This window comes from Lytechinus pictus, chromosome 5 (genome assembly GCF_037042905.1).
Source record: "Lytechinus pictus isolate F3 Inbred chromosome 5, Lp3.0, whole genome shotgun sequence".
Taxonomy (NCBI): domain Eukaryota; kingdom Metazoa; phylum Echinodermata; class Echinoidea; order Temnopleuroida; family Toxopneustidae; genus Lytechinus; species Lytechinus pictus.
The window spans coordinates 53,430,391-53,449,952 of NC_087249.1; the positions used below are offsets into that span (position 1 = coordinate 53,430,391).

General features: G+C 36.9%; 1 long non-coding RNA gene across 1 annotated transcript; it reads right to left on the minus strand.

Annotated features, from left to right (window-relative positions):
* Window positions 1–1,529: 1,529 nt before the first annotated feature.
* Window positions 1,530–13,879, minus strand: LOC135154151 (uncharacterized). Its single transcript, XR_010293567.1, has 3 exons — window positions 13,572–13,879; window positions 10,930–11,090; window positions 1,530–3,205 (listed from the first exon to the last, which is right to left on the minus strand). It is a non-coding gene; the product is annotated as an uncharacterized LOC135154151 (long non-coding RNA).
* Between the last annotated feature and the right edge of the window lie 5,683 nt (window positions 13,880–19,562).

The window sequence follows — 19,562 nt, forward strand, 5'->3', positions numbered from 1 at the left end:
TAATATTAATCGATACACGGCTGGTGTGTTATTATCATTTGATTTATTCTTGACATGCTTGATGTGTTTTCCTTTTGGCCCTGCTTTTACTGTAATTTTTAAATATGACTTATATTGATTTTATTCAGGGCCGTAGTCTTTCTTGAGGGGCGTCCTTTTCAAGCCTTTGTGCTTATGACTGTTCCCTCCCATGCAATGATTGTTTATTGTCATTTTACCATGAGATATTGTCAATATATTTTCTGTTGTATGATTTATTTTTGCATGGAAATAAAGAATCAATCAATCAATCAATTACCCTTATGTCCAAATTTCATGAACTAGGTCCATTATGCTTTTGTTATTATGACATTTCAAAAACTTAACCTTGGTTAAGATTTCATGTTGACGACGCCGCCGTCAGAAAAGTGGCGCCTATGGTCTCACTCTGCTATGCAGGCAAGACAAAAATGACATGCAGGTCCCGCTGGAAGATAAGCGAATAGCTTGAGTTCCTACTTTGGATAAATAAGAGTTGTTACACATTTCATATTATTATTTCAAATTGCTCGTAAACGATCGTGAATAAATCTAAAATTCTCGTAATTGTGGAAGCACAATTTTCGTGTCACTTGAAAGAGCTTATAAATCTCTCCTTCACTATTGACTGGTATACTAGTAAGTTAATTACTGATTTTTTACAGGGTGCTCTTGCTCCATATTGAAAAAAATATAGGATTTGAAAAGATACGGTAAAATTAAACAAGTAAAACGCTGATGACTTAAAAATCAGTAAGGAATAGCAAAGGTATGTCATTTATTATAAGATATTTACTTTTATTGTTTGGCTCTGGAACAAATAATAACATCGTAAAGATGTTATCAAAATGTTTGATTGCTGTTCTCGGCTGCTTCATACAGGATACGTTATTACAATATTTCAAAATTACGAAAAGCTTACTCTTTTTTAGGAAGCATTAAATTGCATAACATTTCAGAGATGAGGTCGGAAAGTTTTACCACGAATACATTGTTGTATGGATGTTAAAAAACGTTATTGAAAAACACATTGTTATTTTGTAACACGTTTTTCCTTTTTTTCACCTTTGAGAAATGCTATAAAAAGCTCGGAATTTCGTAACATTTCTCAGAATAACACCCGGGGTCGATCCAGGATTGACAAGTTGGGGGCAATGCACATTTTCAGCCAATTGGCAAGCAAAAAGTCGGAGGTCAAAGGTCATCGCCATTCCAGTTTTACTGTGCCCCTAAAATGAATAAGATACAAAATGGGGTCTGAGGGGGACAATGACCACACGGCAGCCACCCCCCCCCCCATCCGATCTAGCCCGTGTATGGAGCGGGTTGTGACGACTAATTAAAGCATAAAGCATGTCACATTCTGCAAGCTATTATGCCTAGTCTTGCCTGACCACCTAATTGACCTAAAACTAAATTGTTCGCAGATTTTTTTTTGCCCAGTACAATTCGTTTCGAATAGTTAGAATACACAACAAACTGACCTTATTTTGATCTCTTCTTTTCTCTTCGCTTCGTCGCATTCTTATTCGGTTAATCACACTACGATCCCTTCCTACGGGCAACCACTTGGATTGATTATCAGGTCGGGGGTTCGATGCCTGAGCTCTGGCTAACTGGGTGAGAAGGCCCCGTTCATGAGGAATGGGGCGAAAGCGGTTCTCGGACAGACTAAATACTTGATGTGTGACAACCAGAAAGACCGCTAATGAGATACTAGACATTTTCATTTTCTTCACAGGATAGCAGTAAATGTGGATTAAATACTGGCATAAACGGAACACGTCGAGAAAACATTTTAAAAAAACTAGAGAAAAAGGCCTTTTATGTACCTTAACATGCTGCTGGGAGCCGCCTCAAAACAAACAACGTTTATGTGACAGTAGCGACTATCATCAACAATCTGTTTTAAAGCTTTTCTAGTTCCTTCATTATTCTTCATAAAAAATTATGATAATTTGGCATCTAATTATCACGAGTCAGAACAATTAATATTTTAACCCCCACAAAATTTATAACTTTTGACTGTCATGTTCTATAAGTCAAGTGATGTCCTTTAAGCCATTAACAAAAAATTAGCGCCTGGTATACCAATCAATGACGAGTCAGGTGGCCCGGAAGCTATCACCTATATAATGACACCTGTCGCGTTTCATTTCCGTCGAACTCGTTGCCTTGACAACGGATGCACCTGACATGAAGCATGACGTTCTGAGTGCATATCTGACCTAGCAATAGAACAATATTTAAAAAGACAGCGAGAATGTCGCTCGGATCATCTTGTGGCACTAAAAAGTACAAAGCAATTTAAAATAGATAATGAATGAGACGATGGGCACATCTGTCATCGAATTTTAAGCTGGACATAAAGGGAAGATTGTGGACAACGATTCGCACGTTCTCTCTTTCTGAAGATTGATCGTGCTTAAATGAGAAGCTTATTGATTTTTAGTATGGTATTTATATATATCAATACAAAGGGCCCTTCCCCTAAAAATACACGATTATCATTTGGTTCTTCCTGGTAACGTCGTGTTCATCTGACCGGCCGCTGTGATCATACATTACTAGTTGCTATGTCTGGTATATCTCTTGAAAGTTTCAGTCTTTCGAGAAAAAAAAGATTCCTATTGAAATAAAATATGCGTAAAGGTATCGTTTGAAATGTTTGTCAACAGATTTATCATGAAGTTTTCGCGTATGGAGGAATCAAGAACATAGTCAATACATTGACAATGCCCGTCAAATGGCAAAGAACAGTTAGGAGGTCTTTGTCGAAAAATGGTGAACCGGAACAGCAGTTTCGTCATTTATAAGCTTCGGAACTGACCAAAAAAATGCAAATACATGTATGTCATTTGTCCGGAGTCAAGAAAGGACTAAACTGCTGTTTTGATTCATCAATTTTTCGAAAAAGACTTCTTGATTGTTGTTTGTCACTAAGGGCATTTGACAATATATTTTCTCTTTTCTTGAATCCTCGATCCGTACGTCGCCGTGCGAAAACTCGCTATTGGATAATAGATACCAATTTACCTTCCAATCAGGAATGTTGATCTGCACTGGATTCGAATGACCACTTGGGAATCTTGATGGTAGATAAAAAGGTTCAGCCCCTGGTTGTATTATTCCAGAATGCCATCTCCCGTAGTCACATAATGGATCGCCAGTTGACGAATAGCGGAAACTACGGATAAAATGAAAAAAAAAATTCTCACCTGTATTTTTCCGAGTCTTTAGATATAGCATCAAAGCGTTATATTATCAGAATAGATACTGGCAGTGGTGTACCGTGGGGCACGAGCAAAATATTTGAGTCACTTATTTAGCGCGCAAAGCGCGCTCAATAGCAGGGGCGGATCCAGCCTTCGCCAATAGGGGGAGGCTGATTTTTTTTTCAGCCATATATTCCCCGATCGGCCGCTCGAAGATCATGATATTTGGTTGAGGTAGTCCAATATTCACTTGTTAGCTTTATTCTTATAAATCAACCTAAATATATAATATCATAATCAATATTTATATAATGCGAGCGCGAAGCGCGAGCTCATTTTTTTTTGGAAATCTTATGTATTTTTTCCTAAAATTTAAAAATTCTGGGCAATGTTTACTATCCTGAAAAATATGTGTATGCAACTAAATAATTACTACGAACGCGAAGCGCGAGCAGAAATGAACAGATGAAAAGGTACCTATTAAAGACTACATGCAGGTAGCCATGAAGACGTTACATATTCTAAAAATCAAATAATGCAAGCGCGAAGCGTGAGCTGAAAGTTTTTGACATTTTTACGGAAAGAATGGAAATTCTAAGCACATTTTGTAACTTAAATAATAGGTATATTACTAAACAATTGATGCGAGCGCGAAGCGCGAGCGGAAAATTTCGAGATTTAGATCTACTGAACGAGACACTCTATTCATGTCTTGTAAATCATGAAAAGGATGAGTAATTGGGGATCTTCCTTACATTAATAATGCCAGCGCAAAGCGCGAGCAGAAATTTTTGATATACGTTTTGGCCTGATCGGAAAAAGTACCTGTTAGGGAATGATTGCACTTAGCCATGAAAACGTCACATATTTCAACAACAACAAAAATTATGCGAGCGCGAAGCGCGAGCTGAAATTTTTTGAAATTTCTACATAAAGAATGGAAAATTGTAGTTAATTTTTGTAACCGTGAACAGGATAGCTATATAATTAAACAATTGATGCGCGAGCGGAAAAAAATCGAGATTTAGACTTAAAAACGGGACACTCTATTGATGTTTTGTAAATCATGAAAAGAATGAGTAATAGGGGAGCTTCCTACATTAATAATGCGAACACAAAGCGCGTGCAGAAAATTTTTGATATACGTTTGGACTGATCGAAAAAGGTACCTGTTAAAGACTGCTTGCACTTAGCCATGAAGACATTACATATTTCAACAAAAAATGATGCGAGCGCGAAGCGCGAGCTGAAAATTTTTGACATTTCTACATAAAGAATGGAAAATTTTAATTAATTTTTGTAATCGTAAACAGGATAGCTATACAGTGCGTCCCACAGAAAACGAAACCGAGATTTATCGATGATTTATCATAACTTAATCGCAAATACAATAGACAAATGACCTACCATTTTAAAGCTTAGAATCTCCTCTTTCATCTGAAATTACTTAGATTATTTCTCATTCACGCATAATTTAGCAAAAACGATTTGAAAAGGGGATACCAAAAAGTCACTTGGCGGGCCGTATCTGGGTTTTAAAAAGAAAACCACATTTTTAAAAAGTTCAATATCTGCTCTTTAATTTGATACCTCAATCACAGAAAATGGTCAAGAAATGACAAAGTTCTGGTTATTTGAAATAAGGCTTGAATTTCAATAATTTCATAAAATGAAGAGGTTTTACAGGCTAGCGTTCAAACTCACTCGACACTTCGTTTTGTTGACGATCAGCCATGCATTAAGTCTTTTGTTACCGTGCGATAGCTTCAGTGGGAAACCGGTGAAAACACGTTTATTTAATGAAATTATGGAAATACAAGCATTGTTTCGAGGGATCATAACTTTTTTACTACTTGAACATTTACTGTGATTTAGGTATCAAAGAAAAGAGAAGATATTGAACTTTTTAGTCATGTGATTTTCGTTTTGAAATTCAGATACCCCCCGCCAAATGAGTTTTTGGCATCCTTTCTTCAAATTGTTTTTGCTCAATCATGCGTGGATAAGGAATAATCTAAGTAATACCAGATGAAAGAGGAGATTCTAAGCTTTACATTGGTAGGTCATTTGTCTATTTTATATATGATTAAGTTATGATAAATCATCGCTAAATCTCGGTTTCGTTTTTTCTGGGACGCACTGTATAACTAAACAATTGGTGCGCGAGCGGAAAAAAAATCAAGATTTAGACTTAAAAAACGGGACACACTATTGATGTTTTGTAAATCATGAAAAGAATGAGTAATAGGGGAGCTTCCTACATTAATAATGCGAACACAAACAGACAAAGCGCGAGCAGAAATTTTTAATATTGTGATCTAAAACTGGATAATGATTCAAATAGAGAACAAGTTGAGTATCTAAATAAACATGCGCGCGCGTTTCATATTGAGACATAGAATCTAGGCATTCTAAATACATATTTTATCATGAAAATCAAAGCGAGCGCGAGGCGCAAGTTTAAAATATTTGATATTCCGTCCTGAAAAAGGAGTCAATTTCAGTTTTATATTTCAAGCACTTTGTAGGAAAATTGTGAGGTGGATATGGATCGCACTTAATAAAGAGCTGACATCTTTCATTATTATTTCTTTGAGTTTTGACATAGGACCGGGACATCCTTAGGACATGTCATCATATGAAAATGCTAAATCGCTAAACGCGACATGAAACAAAAGGGACAATTTAATTATTAAATTAGTATCTTATTCATTAATGCCTATAGAAAGCGCGAAATCTTATGATATTATGGCCTGAAAACTGGACATTTGAAGCACTTTTGTAATTATGAATAGGATGCATCAGTTGATATATATTTTAACCATTAATGCGAGCGCAAATTGCGAGCCAAATTTTTTTTATAAACTGTCATGAAAGGGGATTTTAAATAGTTTGTTGTATTGAGACATACATAACTCACCAATCAAAATGCGAGCGTGCACCGGGACATCCTTAGGACATGTCATCATATGAAAATGCTAAATCGCTAAACGCGACATGAAACAAAAGGGACAATTTAATTATTAAATTAGTATCTTATTCATTAATGCCTATAGAAAGCGCGAAATCTTATGATATTATGGCCTGAAAACTGGACATTTGAAGCACTTTTGTAATTATGAATAGGATGCATCAGTTGATATATATTTTAACCATTAATGCGAGCGCAAATTGCGAGCCAAATTTTTTTTATAAACTGTCATGAAAGGGGATTTTAAATAGTTTGTTGTATTGAGACATACATAACTCACCAATCAAAATGCGAGCGTGCAGCGCTAGCTGATACGTTTTGACAATCAGACCTGAAGAGGGATATTTTGAAAACTTATTGAATACACGAAAATAATAGGTAGACTACCTGATAAATATTCAGACCAAAAACTGACATTTTAATAGAGCACTTTCTAAAAATCAATTTGTAAATCACACAAAATAATGAAAGTTCGATTTCCGAGGTGAAATATGTTTTGTATATTGACTTCCAAAATTTGATATTTAAACTCCATATTGAACAAGATATGAAAATCACCTAACAGGCAAAGCGAGCGCGAAGCGCGATCGAAAATTTTATATACCAGTAGTGAAATGAAATATTCTCTTTATTTTCCAAGTCTTCCCCTCATCTTATTTTATTCACTCGTCTTCTTCCTCTTCTTTTTCTCCTCTCTTTTCCCTCCTTTTTTTTAAATTCCTTTTTTTGCTCCGCCAATAGGGGGGGGGGCTGCTCGAGCCCCCCTGGATCCGCCTATGAATAGCCATGTATACTGACCCAATAGAGACATTTTAAGGACTGTGCCATTAAAAAAAATATGTATCTCACTCAGACCTAAATATATTATAAGCAAATTTTTGTAATCGTGATACATACCTGTCTCACTAAACAAACAACGCGAGCGCGAAGCGCGAACTGAAATGTTTGTATATATTGACCCTATATAGGGACATTTTAAGGACTATTTTGTGGGAATTCATGAATACATATCTTGCCATAGTCATCAAATGCAAGGGCAGAGAGCTTGCTGATAATTTTTTGGAATTACACCTAAACACAAGTCATGAAGCACCTTTTGTAGTCACTGGAATCATGAACATGATACGTTTCTCATGAATCAAATATTGCGAGCGTGAAGCGCGAGCTTAAAATTTCAAAATTCAGACCTGAAGAGGGGCATGTTAAGGCTTGTTTGTAAGAATTCACGAAGACTTTGTGTACTTAACTAACCGAATGATGCGAGCACGAAGCGAACATTTTTTAAAATTCAGACCAGAAAAAGGGACATTTTAAAGACGGTTTTTAGAAATTCATGAAGAGCAGATTAGACTGGAAATAATTTATATTCAGACCTTAAAAGGGGCAATCAATTTATTTAGTCATGAAAAGAAGCATATGTCACTACATAAAATAATGATAGTTCGAAGTGCAAGGAAATATATTGGTGTATATTGGCTTGTAAACGGGATTTAATCCCCTTGAACAGGATTATTTATCTCATTAAACGGACAATGCGAGCAGCACCAGGAGAGATGAACACATACTAGCCCTTAGCAAATTATGCGTAATGAAGTTATGGAAAAATATGTCTTATGCAATTTGATATAATATATATTACGTAATATAATATCACATACAATAATTTCTTCTTCTTCGCCCACTACGTTTCTTTTTCTTTCTCCCTCTTTTCTAATTTCCTCCCTTTTGGGGGGCACATCCCCCGTAGTTATGCCACTGGCTACTCGGTTCTGATGAGAACATGGAGAAAGAGGATCAATGTTTTTTCTCCAGGCACCACTTCTTAAGAGAAGAATGAATGAAAGAAAGAATGAATATGGATCAACAATTAAATCAATTTGGGCCGCGGAACGTTTTTGAAAGTTGTGGAAGGGGGGGGGGGGGGGCTCAGCTGAAGATAAGGAGAGGGGAAGTAGCTTGCACGGCCTTGGGGGTGCTGCATGTATTATTCACCATAGGCAGCGACCCATGAAATATGGTAGATTATGCTAAATATCATGAATTAAAAAAAAATAACCGAAATCACCTTAATTTTGCAACCCCCTTTTTTATTTTTGTTTGTCAAATGAAAAACAGCACCCCCTGTAAAAAAAAGTCGTTCCCAGTGCCCTGGTAGCAGACCATGCAGTGGCGTACCTAGGCTCACGGCATTGGGGGGCACCAGCAAAAAAAAAAGAGTCAATCAGTGGGCGCGCGAAGCGCGCTCAAAAGCCGGATACTGACCTAATAGAGACATTGTAAGGACTGTGCCATTAAAATGATATGTATCTCACTGATCAAATAACGCGAGCGCGAAGTGCGAGCTGTAATTTTTTCATATTCAGAAAGAAAAAAGGGACATTATCAGCTAATTTTGTAATCATGATACGTACCTGTCTCACTAGACTAACAATGCGAGCGCGTAGCGCGAGCTGAATTTTGTTTTATATTGACCCCAAAACAGGGAAATTTAGGGGCTATTTTTTTAGGAATTCATGAAGAGCATGCATATCTCACCATTGTCATCTAATGCGAGCGTCAAGCACGTGATGAACACATAGGCTCTAACCAATCTATGTTCCATAAAGTTATGAAAATAATTCTTATGTAATATAATTTGTCCCCCGTAGTTACGCCACTGTGTTCATGCATTTGTACACGTTTACAGAAAAGGTGGCACGCGGCTAGGTTCAGCTGTCCTCGAAGAAGATGAATAAATAGATAACCAATCAAAATTGAAAGGTACATAAAAACAAATTATATGATTATGATCATGATTATCTGCAACAAAGAAAGAGAGAACAATGCACCTTTGAAGCTCTGAAGGCTGAATGTCAAAGTCATATCTCACATGCAACTAATTTAGGGCTTCATTTGCTAAAAAGTGCCTCGTAATTTAATATCGATTGTAATCACCTTTGAAATTGATGATGGCAATTGCATATTCAAAGCTGGTAAGCCGGCCCAACCGATAACTGCTTTTTTTAATATCATAATTATTTTGAAAAAAAAGTTCATGTTAACGCTGCAGCTAGCCTGCAAATTTCTTCAGACAACATACAACATTTCACTAACTAAATAAAATGTTACAGATTGTCAATTTGCCAGGAGTATAATGTGTTTCTTATTTCCTCTACATCCATGCATCACATTTTATCGGTAACCATTGAAACATTTCTTTTCCCTTTCTCTTCTTTTTCCCTCTTTATTCATGTCTGACATTTATAATTCTCCTCAAGCCTAGTTGTTAATTTTGTTGACGGAAAATTGGCCACTGGGAAACATTCTAATCCAAAGACTAACGCCCGAACACACATGCCTAATATCATCATCACCATTATGTTTATGAAAATAAGTCGAAATTCATTTGACGTATAATTCTTTTTTAACATGTCTGACGTAAAATAATTAATATGAATATGTTGGTGATATCTTGAACTCCTTTGACATGTCATTCAAACAGATTGTTTAGGTTGAGTAGTTTTAAATTCCATTAGCAAAGTAAACATTTTCTTGAAAGTGAATGACTGACAATTTAAAGTGGGTCACCTTTATTGAATTTATGGTCTTTATAAATGTTTGAATTTTCCCGGACTTTACACTACATAACTGTTTTATTATATGCATCATCCCTTTCTCACTTCTTCATCCTATTTAATCGTTTATTACTTTCCCTTTTCTGCTATCATGATATTTTCTTCTTTAAAATATGCTGCGATTCTATCCGATATCATTCCTGACATATAAAAGGTATACATTAAGAAAAAATTGCACCCTTCAAATGCAATAATGGGGGCCTTTCTTTCCCATAGGCCTGTGCACCCTGAGAAGATTTTTTTTGACACCTCAAGAATGCAGTTAGCTATAGGCCAATGTTGCACCAATTAAAGGTGCATAAATGTACCGTTCAGCAGTTCAGGGAGGCAACGGGACGCAAAACATCCTAAAAGGTGAATTTCAGATGCAAACAGGAAGCAAGGTTGCATTTTGCACCTGTTTTTTTTTTAAACCTATAGGGTGCAGGATTGCTCCAGGCATGCCAGGATAGTCAAACGTTTACTGAGTTAACTTTGGTAGCTAGGACGGCGCCACTGACATGCTTATGTGTCGCCGACCCTCCCGAGATTAATTCAATAAATTACGTTTCTAGAAACAATCTGGTATTTCTTTCATCTAATACTGGCGCTTCATGTTCTTTCTTGTTTTATTAATTATCATTATTCCATTTTGAACATCAACATTATGTTCGAATATAACAATATTTCGCATGGGCAATTATGCACAGACAGTAGGCGGTGCACTCTAAAAAATATTGGGTAAAATACTCTATGAGGGTAATTATGTGTCCAACCAACATTGGGCATTTCTTTTGGGGCATTTTTATTTATCCAGTGTGATGAATATTTTGCCCATTCTAAAGTAATTGCTGCTTATTTTGTTAACCTTAGTGGACAATATGCTTCCCGCAATGGGTAAAGTACATGCCCAAATAGGTTGGACAGATAATTACCCTCGTGCTGGTTAAAATTTTACCCAATAATTTTTTTAACAGTGGATGGAGCACCTGTCACAAAAATCTGCGCATTTTAACCATGAAAAACTGTAACAATCATAATGCACTGAAATATGTACTAGGGACAGTATTTGGAAAAATATGGTCCCCCCCCCCCCATCAACGCCCATGAACATGTCACACAATGATCATACCTTGAAAGGTGAGAGACGCAGATCTGGAACTCGTAGTAACACGGACCACATTGCCCTTCCCTGAAGTTACAACAATTATTACCATATAACCTGCTGACTGGATTGAGAAACTGACCAAGTCTTAGAGACAACACCACTCTTCCATCACACCTTTTGACAATCTAGAGGGATGAAATAAAAAGAAAATGCTTAAATGATACCGGTTTTTTTTTTGTAATATCAAAGGAAAAGTCCATCCCCAACGAAAAGCCGATTTCGATAAATAGAGAAAAATCCAACAAGCATAACACTGAAAATTTCATAGAAATCAGATGTAATATAAGAAATTTATGGCATTTCGAAGTTTCGCTTAATTCCACAAAACATTTATATGCACATCCTGGTCGGTATACAAATGATGGAACTACTCACTATTTCTTTTGTGTTTCTATTATGAAGAATGAAATATTCCATATTTCTCCTCATTGTCCTGTAAAAAAAAGTTTTATTTCTTCCTTAAATGTGGAATTACCATTGCTTTAATATGTTATGGTTCAGTCAAGTTGGTCCTTATTGTCTAATCTGTAAAAAGTGAAACATTGTACAATTCAAGCAATAAAACACAAAAGAAATAGTGAGTGGGAGACATCATCGATTAGCATTTTGTAAAGCCATATAATTCGGATAGGTCGACGAATATAATATGAATTGATAAAATAAGCCTATATAACATAAACATCAGTAATCTTGCTCTGTATGCCAATATACTGTCTGTTATCTGAATTCTCGCTTTTGTTTAAACGCTCTAGACATCATTGGCGTCATCTTATTCATAACACGAAGGAAGATTATGATGTGACTCGATCAGTCACTTACTTCAGTCCAGTGGCGCATTATCCATCCCCTTTTCCTTTCTTATCTCATTATTTCTTTTTCTTTGGGGGATGCCCCAAACCTCTGCCATTGCTTCCTTCGTTCTGCACAGTCATTCAGTCATTATTTTGTGCACTGTGACCATGATGACTTATTCCAAAAATAACCCACAAACTCGTAGTTCTGACTTTGCTTGTTAGAAAGTTTGTATGCCGATGGTGGATCAAGAATTACAGAGAAGACGCGGCACTCAAAACTTTGAGAAGTGTTCAGACACACCTTTTTGACATAATTAGTTCAGACAACACTCTAAAAAATGAATTATTACATCAACAATTGAAAGGTTGGAGGAGTGACAACTTTTATCCAAATGTTACATCCAACCTTGCATAGAGCTGAATCCAACATTTGAAGTGTTGGTTCGAACCATGTGAAGTGGTAAATGCAACATTTAGACAAGGTTTTCACTCCTCATTCCTTTCAATGGTTGGTTTAAAATTTCTTTTTTTTTTAGAGTGAAGCAGAAAACAGCTTTCTTGCCTGAAGAGGAGCTTCAAGTTTTCTCTACATCTTCCGATAAACACCCCCAACACCGGGTGGATATTATCTGAAGAAGGGGCGAGATATTCCCTTATGAATTCAACTTTTCATAGATGGAGGACAAGCTAAAAAAGAAAAACCCAACACATAACTTTGCCATGTCTGCGGGGGCAATTGCCATGATTATCGTAAAAGAAATGACACACTTGCACCATCTGTAATAGCTCTATGCTTGCACACTTGGGGCTAAAATATGATATGGACGGGATATGCCTCTTTCTATTTCCAATGTATCACTTCAAGAACTCCGGTCAAAGTTTCTAGAAAGACATAAAATGGGTTTGATTGTTTATAATTGAGTGGGTTTTCAAAGTGTAGATGTAGGTCAGGAGCCAGAACAAAAACAGACAAGACAGGAATTAAGCGCTCATTAAGAAAATAGATTTAGGTACCTTAATCATTTCCCTTTCCCTTCCAGGTATCGCTTCTTAACACATTGTGTTTTAGACATGGAAACAATAGCAAGACCGCAGAAAATCAACTATGAACTATTCTTTGACCGACGGTCCTATAAAAAAACTTCATTGAAGTTTTCAATTCGTGATCAATAATGTGTACCGTCAAGACTGTTTATGGTCACGGTTATTCCCCCCCCCCCCAAAAAAAAAAAAAAAAAAAAAAAAAACGTCGATTTTAATAAACGTTGCATGAATTCAAACACGCTTAACGCTGCAAGTTCATCAAACTTGAACGTAAAATAAAAAGTAAAAATGTGCATTTTAATGTCGAAAAGTTATGCACAGTAGTACTTTGTTGATGAAGAGAGCCAATATACGCACCAATTATTTATTGGCCATATGAAATGTAGCCGGCCTATAGAATATTTCAAATTTGTAGAATTTATGACAGAGAAACTTTTGATTGAATCCAATTTTTTAATGTCTGGATGTGGAGGAATGAGTCAAACCGGTTACACAGGGAGAACCCCCCATCCCCCACACACAAACACCAGTGGGGGGGGGTTACATGGGGGCTAGCGAAGATTTCGCCTCCGAAATGCTAAAAAGTGCCCCGGAAAATAAAAAAGGTCCCCTGAAATTTCACATTTACTGCAATGTTTACATGGTTAAAGCTAATTAATTGTTGCAGATTTAGCTAGCAAACGCGTTGTGAAAAGTAGACACTGAAAAAACATATTTTTTCCGCACATCAAATATCAATAAAGAATGAATTATGATAAATATACTCACATGCAAGAGGACAACAAGAATGAGCAGACAGTGAAACAGTTTAGTCCAATTAGTTCCAGGCATGTTGAAGACTTGTGATTAGCTCGTCCGGTGAAAGCTATTACACCTCAAAATCAAGGGTAGTTAATCTCGAGTCTGCGGGAGAGTATGAAATAGATGAGGAGCCTGGTGATGTGATGTGGAATAGCTCGTTTAATGGTCTTGTTTACCTGAGGATTCTTTTTTTAGATTTCAAATATGAAATAAATGTAGGCAAAGATGTCATCTTGGTTCAGACTTGGCGTCTCTACTTTGTTGCGATTAGTGACAGACATGGGTTGCGGGTATATGCCGTGACGACCTTCCGGTAACAAACGGATCAGTGGGCCAATAAGACATTAAGTTGGTGATAACAGATTAGCTAAGAGTCACGGCTTCCAAAATCAATAATGCAGTAGGCCAATAATGGCGGACTTCGAGATAAACGTTAAAATTCCCATACTTTTTCTTTCATGAGCAAGTCTTATACGAATCAGCCACTATAACAAGTTTCCTTTAGTTGTTCTCTAACCCATATCCGGGAAGTCAATGTTACGCAATCAGGGATACCATGGTCAGGGTGACCATGGACCATGGGGTGATACCAACCGCAGGAGACAATGTTCACAAAAACACTTGAATCTCATTAGAAAATCATCTTAAGATAGTAATTGTACTATCCTGTTCGCTAGCTCTTACAAACGAATCCTTGTGAGGATTCAAATAAAATGTGCTCATCTATCGCTCCTCCGCTATGACGACACGTTTCAAGCCCTCGAACTAGTCGAATAAGTAGTCAACAAAGTTTGTACCGAGCCAAAAATACAATTTCCCCGGGTACATGGATGCACGCCTTGACTGAACTAGTGCAAACGTCCATAACCTTGCTTCCTGTCATCAACATCCTTGCGGAAATAGACCCAACAAGATCATCCAAAGAGAGAGAAAACATAAATTCGCTGAGAATGGCTTTTATTTATTAACAGAGTCAAGGGTGACGACCCCGATTTGCCGATATTTCGATTGGCACAAGAGCTGCTCCCTTTTCAACAACACAAGTCTGAAAAAAATCCCGGTTGATAAAATAATTATTTAGCCGCAATTCGTGATAGAAGTGGCCTTCGCAATGGCAGATCGGCACGCGAGGTGATTATCACGGACAGGGGTGATTCATTCTAAATTAATATATTTTTTTTCAGGGGTGTCAGTGTGAGCAATGTTCTCATGAATTTCAACAACTTCATAAATGACCTAGTAAAAGCCTCATATATAAAGTCCGAACTACACCCCAAACCTGACTTAACTACCCTACCTTAAAAGTCCCTTTTGAATAGTCGCAGAATTTGATATGATTTGTTTTTTTTCGGAAGATTATTTTACCCATACGTGGTTCTTTGGGGGTAGTTTTGGGGACTGAAGCCCCCCCCCCCCGGAAAAAAAAGATAGTTTAGATAGAGTCATGGATGTCGATCCAAGTTTCGGATGGGGGGTGAGAAACTATCCTAGATTTAATTTTAAAAAACATAATTTTTTAACATGGAAAACGTCAAAATCTTGAAAAAGAATGTATTTTCAACAATATTCTAATGTCAAGTATATTGGTTTTATAGTGCTTTCCGATGTTTTACAAACATATTTTTGCATTGAATACTTAACATTCTTTAAGTTGTCAAAGTTATTCGGGGAGCATATCGACACATTCTAATATACCTTATACTACATTCAAAGGTCTCTAATATTTGAAAATATCTCTCTTCAGTTGAAAGTGGGAATTTTCAAATTTTTCAAAATTTCAAAGTCTTCTTATTTGCCCAAAATCGAAATTCGGCTTGGTTACCATGGTTACACAATTCTGAAATGATCAACTCTGTTCATTTTGCATCAATTTGTATCGATGCCCCAAGAAGGAGGAGGACAGGAAGAAGAAGAAGACAAAAAAAAGAAAAAGAAGAAGAAGAAGGAAGAGGAGGAGTTGGAGAATGGGGAAAAAGATGGAGGAGGAGAAGAAGAACAAGTACAAGCTAGAAGGAGGAGGAGAAGAATAAGGATGAGAAAAGAGAGGAAAAGAGATGGCGGAGGAGGAAAAAGAAGCGCCCCCTTATGTGTAACACGTATGAGCAGTGGCGCATTGAGCCAAAAGTTTAATGGGGCCAGATATGAAGCAAAATTTCCAAAAAGTCGCTAGTGAGCGAATTACTTGGCCCTCTAACACTCAAGCTAATATTGTGATATATTTTGACAGTATAATTATTTAGAAAATAATACATTTCACTTTGTCCCCCCCCCCCTTGGTGGTGGAACTTAAGGGGACCACAGCCTCCAAGCCCCCGACCCCTTCCCCATATAGTCGCCAGTACGTACGAGTATTGTCGTTGATCAATTTTTGTGTCAGAAAAATGATTAGACCTGATTTTGCCGCCCTCTCTGGCAATGCAATGCATAATGATGGTGCAATAATTTACTTCATGTTATATAGTAAAATGATCCTTCATCTACTCGGGGTGAGCCGCAGTGTAGTGGATATCGTTTGAGACTGAAGCTAACGGACTTAAACCCGATACCAAGCATATGCTGGTGGGTTGTCCGCTGCACCTAATTCGATACTCACTCTTTTTACCTTTTTTTTCATAATAATTGTGAGCTTTAAAAAAAAGTGACAGATTCACGAATGGGGGCAGCGGCGATTGAACAGATTGAAGCAAGGGTGAAAGCTTAACAAACCTAATTTGTGCAGAAGTCATATTTCAATAGCATTTTAAAAAGAAGAAAAAACTTTTTTATAAAAAAAAGTCACGCAGAATGTACCTTTTAAGACCTAAAACCAAGAGGGGGGTGGGCTTCCATTGAAAAGTGGATACCTTGCGCGTCATGGGGTTTCGCAAAGCACCCTAAAAAGTATTTTCCATGTTCTGAAACTGCAACCCGTAACAAGTATTGGAAACACAACCGTACCCTGCACAAGTATTCCCTCAATTTGACACCCCAATCAAGTTCAGCGATATTTTAATTGTTAAGTCACCGACGTCGGCTTTACTTTTACTTACATTGGGTTTAGTACCGTCCAGTGGCGTACCTGGCATATTTCGTCGGGGGGGGGGGGGGGGGCAAGCGACAAGGATATGCAAGGGTGGGGGGTAGTAGGAATGGACGTATAGGCGAAAAATTTTCAAGGGTGGGGGCTGATAATCATTGCCCAAATATCAACATCACAGTTTTTAAATTTCGAGCGAGCAAAGCGAGCGAACATTTTTTCAATTATTATTTAGCCTTTTTACATGATGTTCAACGTGCAGAAATTATACATTCGGTCATAAAATTACCAATACACGAGGATATTTGGGCACCTCGCAGTCCTCCAGGAATTTCAAGGGGGACATTTTTGTTCACAAAAAAATTGACAAGCCCCACCCCCAAAATTCTTCACTTTCACTTGCACGTGCCTAACAATTTACACTAAAATAATATAAAAATAATAATTGCGAGCGCGAAGTGCGAGCTGAAATTTTCTAAAAATTTAGACCCAAAACAATACATTTTGTGCACTTAATTATAAATAGGATGGGTATCTTCCTTAATAAATTGTGCGAGCGCAAAGCACGAGCTAAAATTTTGATATTCCTAAGTGGACACTAGACATTCTAAGCAGTTTTACAGGATGGGTATCTAAACAGTCTTGCGGGCGCGAAGTGCGAGCTAAAACTTTTGCTATTCCGACCTAAGAACTCGATATTCTCAGCTGCAGCAGCACTTTTAGTAACCATGAACAAATTGGTTCCTAACGGAATAATTCATTGATGCGAGCGCGAAGAGCGAGCTGAAAATTTGTGATATTCCCCCAGAAATGTGGACATTCTAAGCACCATTTTTTTTAACTATGAACAAGATGGTAGTTAAAAACAATTAATTGGTGTTAGCTCGAAGCGTGAGATGAAATTTTTTTATATTTCGACCTGAAAACTTTACATTCTAAGCACTTCATTTAATTATGAACAGGATAGAATTTTATGCGATTGCGAAGCTCGAGCTGAAATTTTTGATATCTCGACTTAAGAACTTGATATTCTAAGCAATTTTTGTAACCGTGAATAAATCGGTTTCTAATGATATATTTTTGATATTTTTTATATTCCGACCTGAAAACCGGGCATTCTAAGCACTACATTTAACTATGAACATGATGGATATACCCAAACAGCCGCGAGCACGAATTGCAAGCTGAAATTTTTGATATTCAGCAAGACCGACTGAATATTATAAGCACTTTTTGTAACCGTGGACAAATTGGTTTCTAACTAATCAATTGACGCGAGCGCGAAGTGCGAGCTGAAAATTTTTGACATTTCATCCTGAAAACTAGACATTTATTTTAGGTATCCAACTAAAAAATTGATGCGAGCGCGAGCGAAATTTTTATTGTTATAATTATATTACTTAAAAATGTTGTTCTTTACCTTTTTTTACCTGTCCCTGGTCAGCCCAGTCCATCCTCAATATCGGTTCAGAGAGCTCTAAAAGTCGCATTGCGTAAAAATCACAATTTATCAATAAAAGTGTACAGTTTAATTGACATTTACCGACAAAGATGGTGGAACTAAAAAACGAATCAGTTGGAGTAGCCCCGTGTGCCCGACAGTTTATCATTAATTTTTTTCCAGACAGTCTGCAGTCCAGATTTTGTTTTCCCCTTTCTCTCAAACTCTGTCTTCTTTTTCCTCTTCCCCCTTTTTTCTCTCTTTCCTTGTTCCTCTTTTTTTTTCTTTTTTTTTTCGCTTCTTCTTTTTTTTGCTTGTGACTCGTCAGGGGGGGGGGGGGAGTCTGCCCCCTGCCCCCCATTAGGTACGCTAGTGGTACCGTCCCTCCTCCTTCTCGCTCAAATCGGACACTAAACACGTAGTGTTGGGGAAAAAACATCCTTTATAAAGCATTTTATTGGCGAGGTAAAATTTGACCATAAATACGTAGCTTTCCTAGCGAAATATATACCCCTTTAGTATTTTTGACACCCAGTCTTGAAAAAGAGATAATTTTTACGCGTTTCTATGGACACCTCATACACCCATGGTATCCACTCGTCAATTAAAGTACCCCCGGGCCTAAAACTGATTTAAGAAATTTTAAGCTATGTAATGAATGAGCCGTTTGTGAATGGACATACTTCTTCCCTTGTACCATAATTATATCCTTTTGTTATAATTTTTATCTCATTGTTCCCAGTATTAATTTACTGAATGATCAGAAATACAAAATAATATGGGAAATGAGAAATTTTATCCAGGGCCCTCTGAACGATTTTCTTTCTACTGGGGTGCTGATGTAAATTTGAAAAGTAAAAAAAAGGGCCACTCACTACAAATGGAATTCAAATTGATCCCGATAAATTGAAAAAGGTTAGAAAAACGAGTCTCACTTATACACTACAAAATTAAGCCGGTTATTTGGTTACATTTATCTTTTTTTCACATCTTCCAAACTGGGTGCTGCCTTTGGAAAATAATACACACAGTACCCCAAATAAATTTTGAAGGTGCCAGCTGGATCTGATGACATAACTGAATCTGAACAAAAGTTTATTTCGGATATCTCCAGCATTTTTTCACTAAGTTTTTATCATTTAAAATGGGTCTACATTTCATTTAATACTTGTTTCTCTACACTTTTTCCAAGCTTTTCACTAACTTTTCAAAAGTAAGTGGTGCTCACTCAAGCGGAAATATTTTTCGTCATTTGCTTAAATGGATCTGTACCAATGTTAAAATGTGGAAAAATCTTCAGGATATTACAAATGTTTGATTTGACAGGATTTTTTTCTAGATGTAAACTTTTTTGATACGCACTGTAGAATCGCACTGATATTACCCTTATCAGACGGTTTCGTCTCACCAATAATTCTATTGTAGGATATATTTATTCTTTTAGTACATGTAATATTACTATTATTCAATGAATAATATAAAAGACTTTTATTTGCCCAAT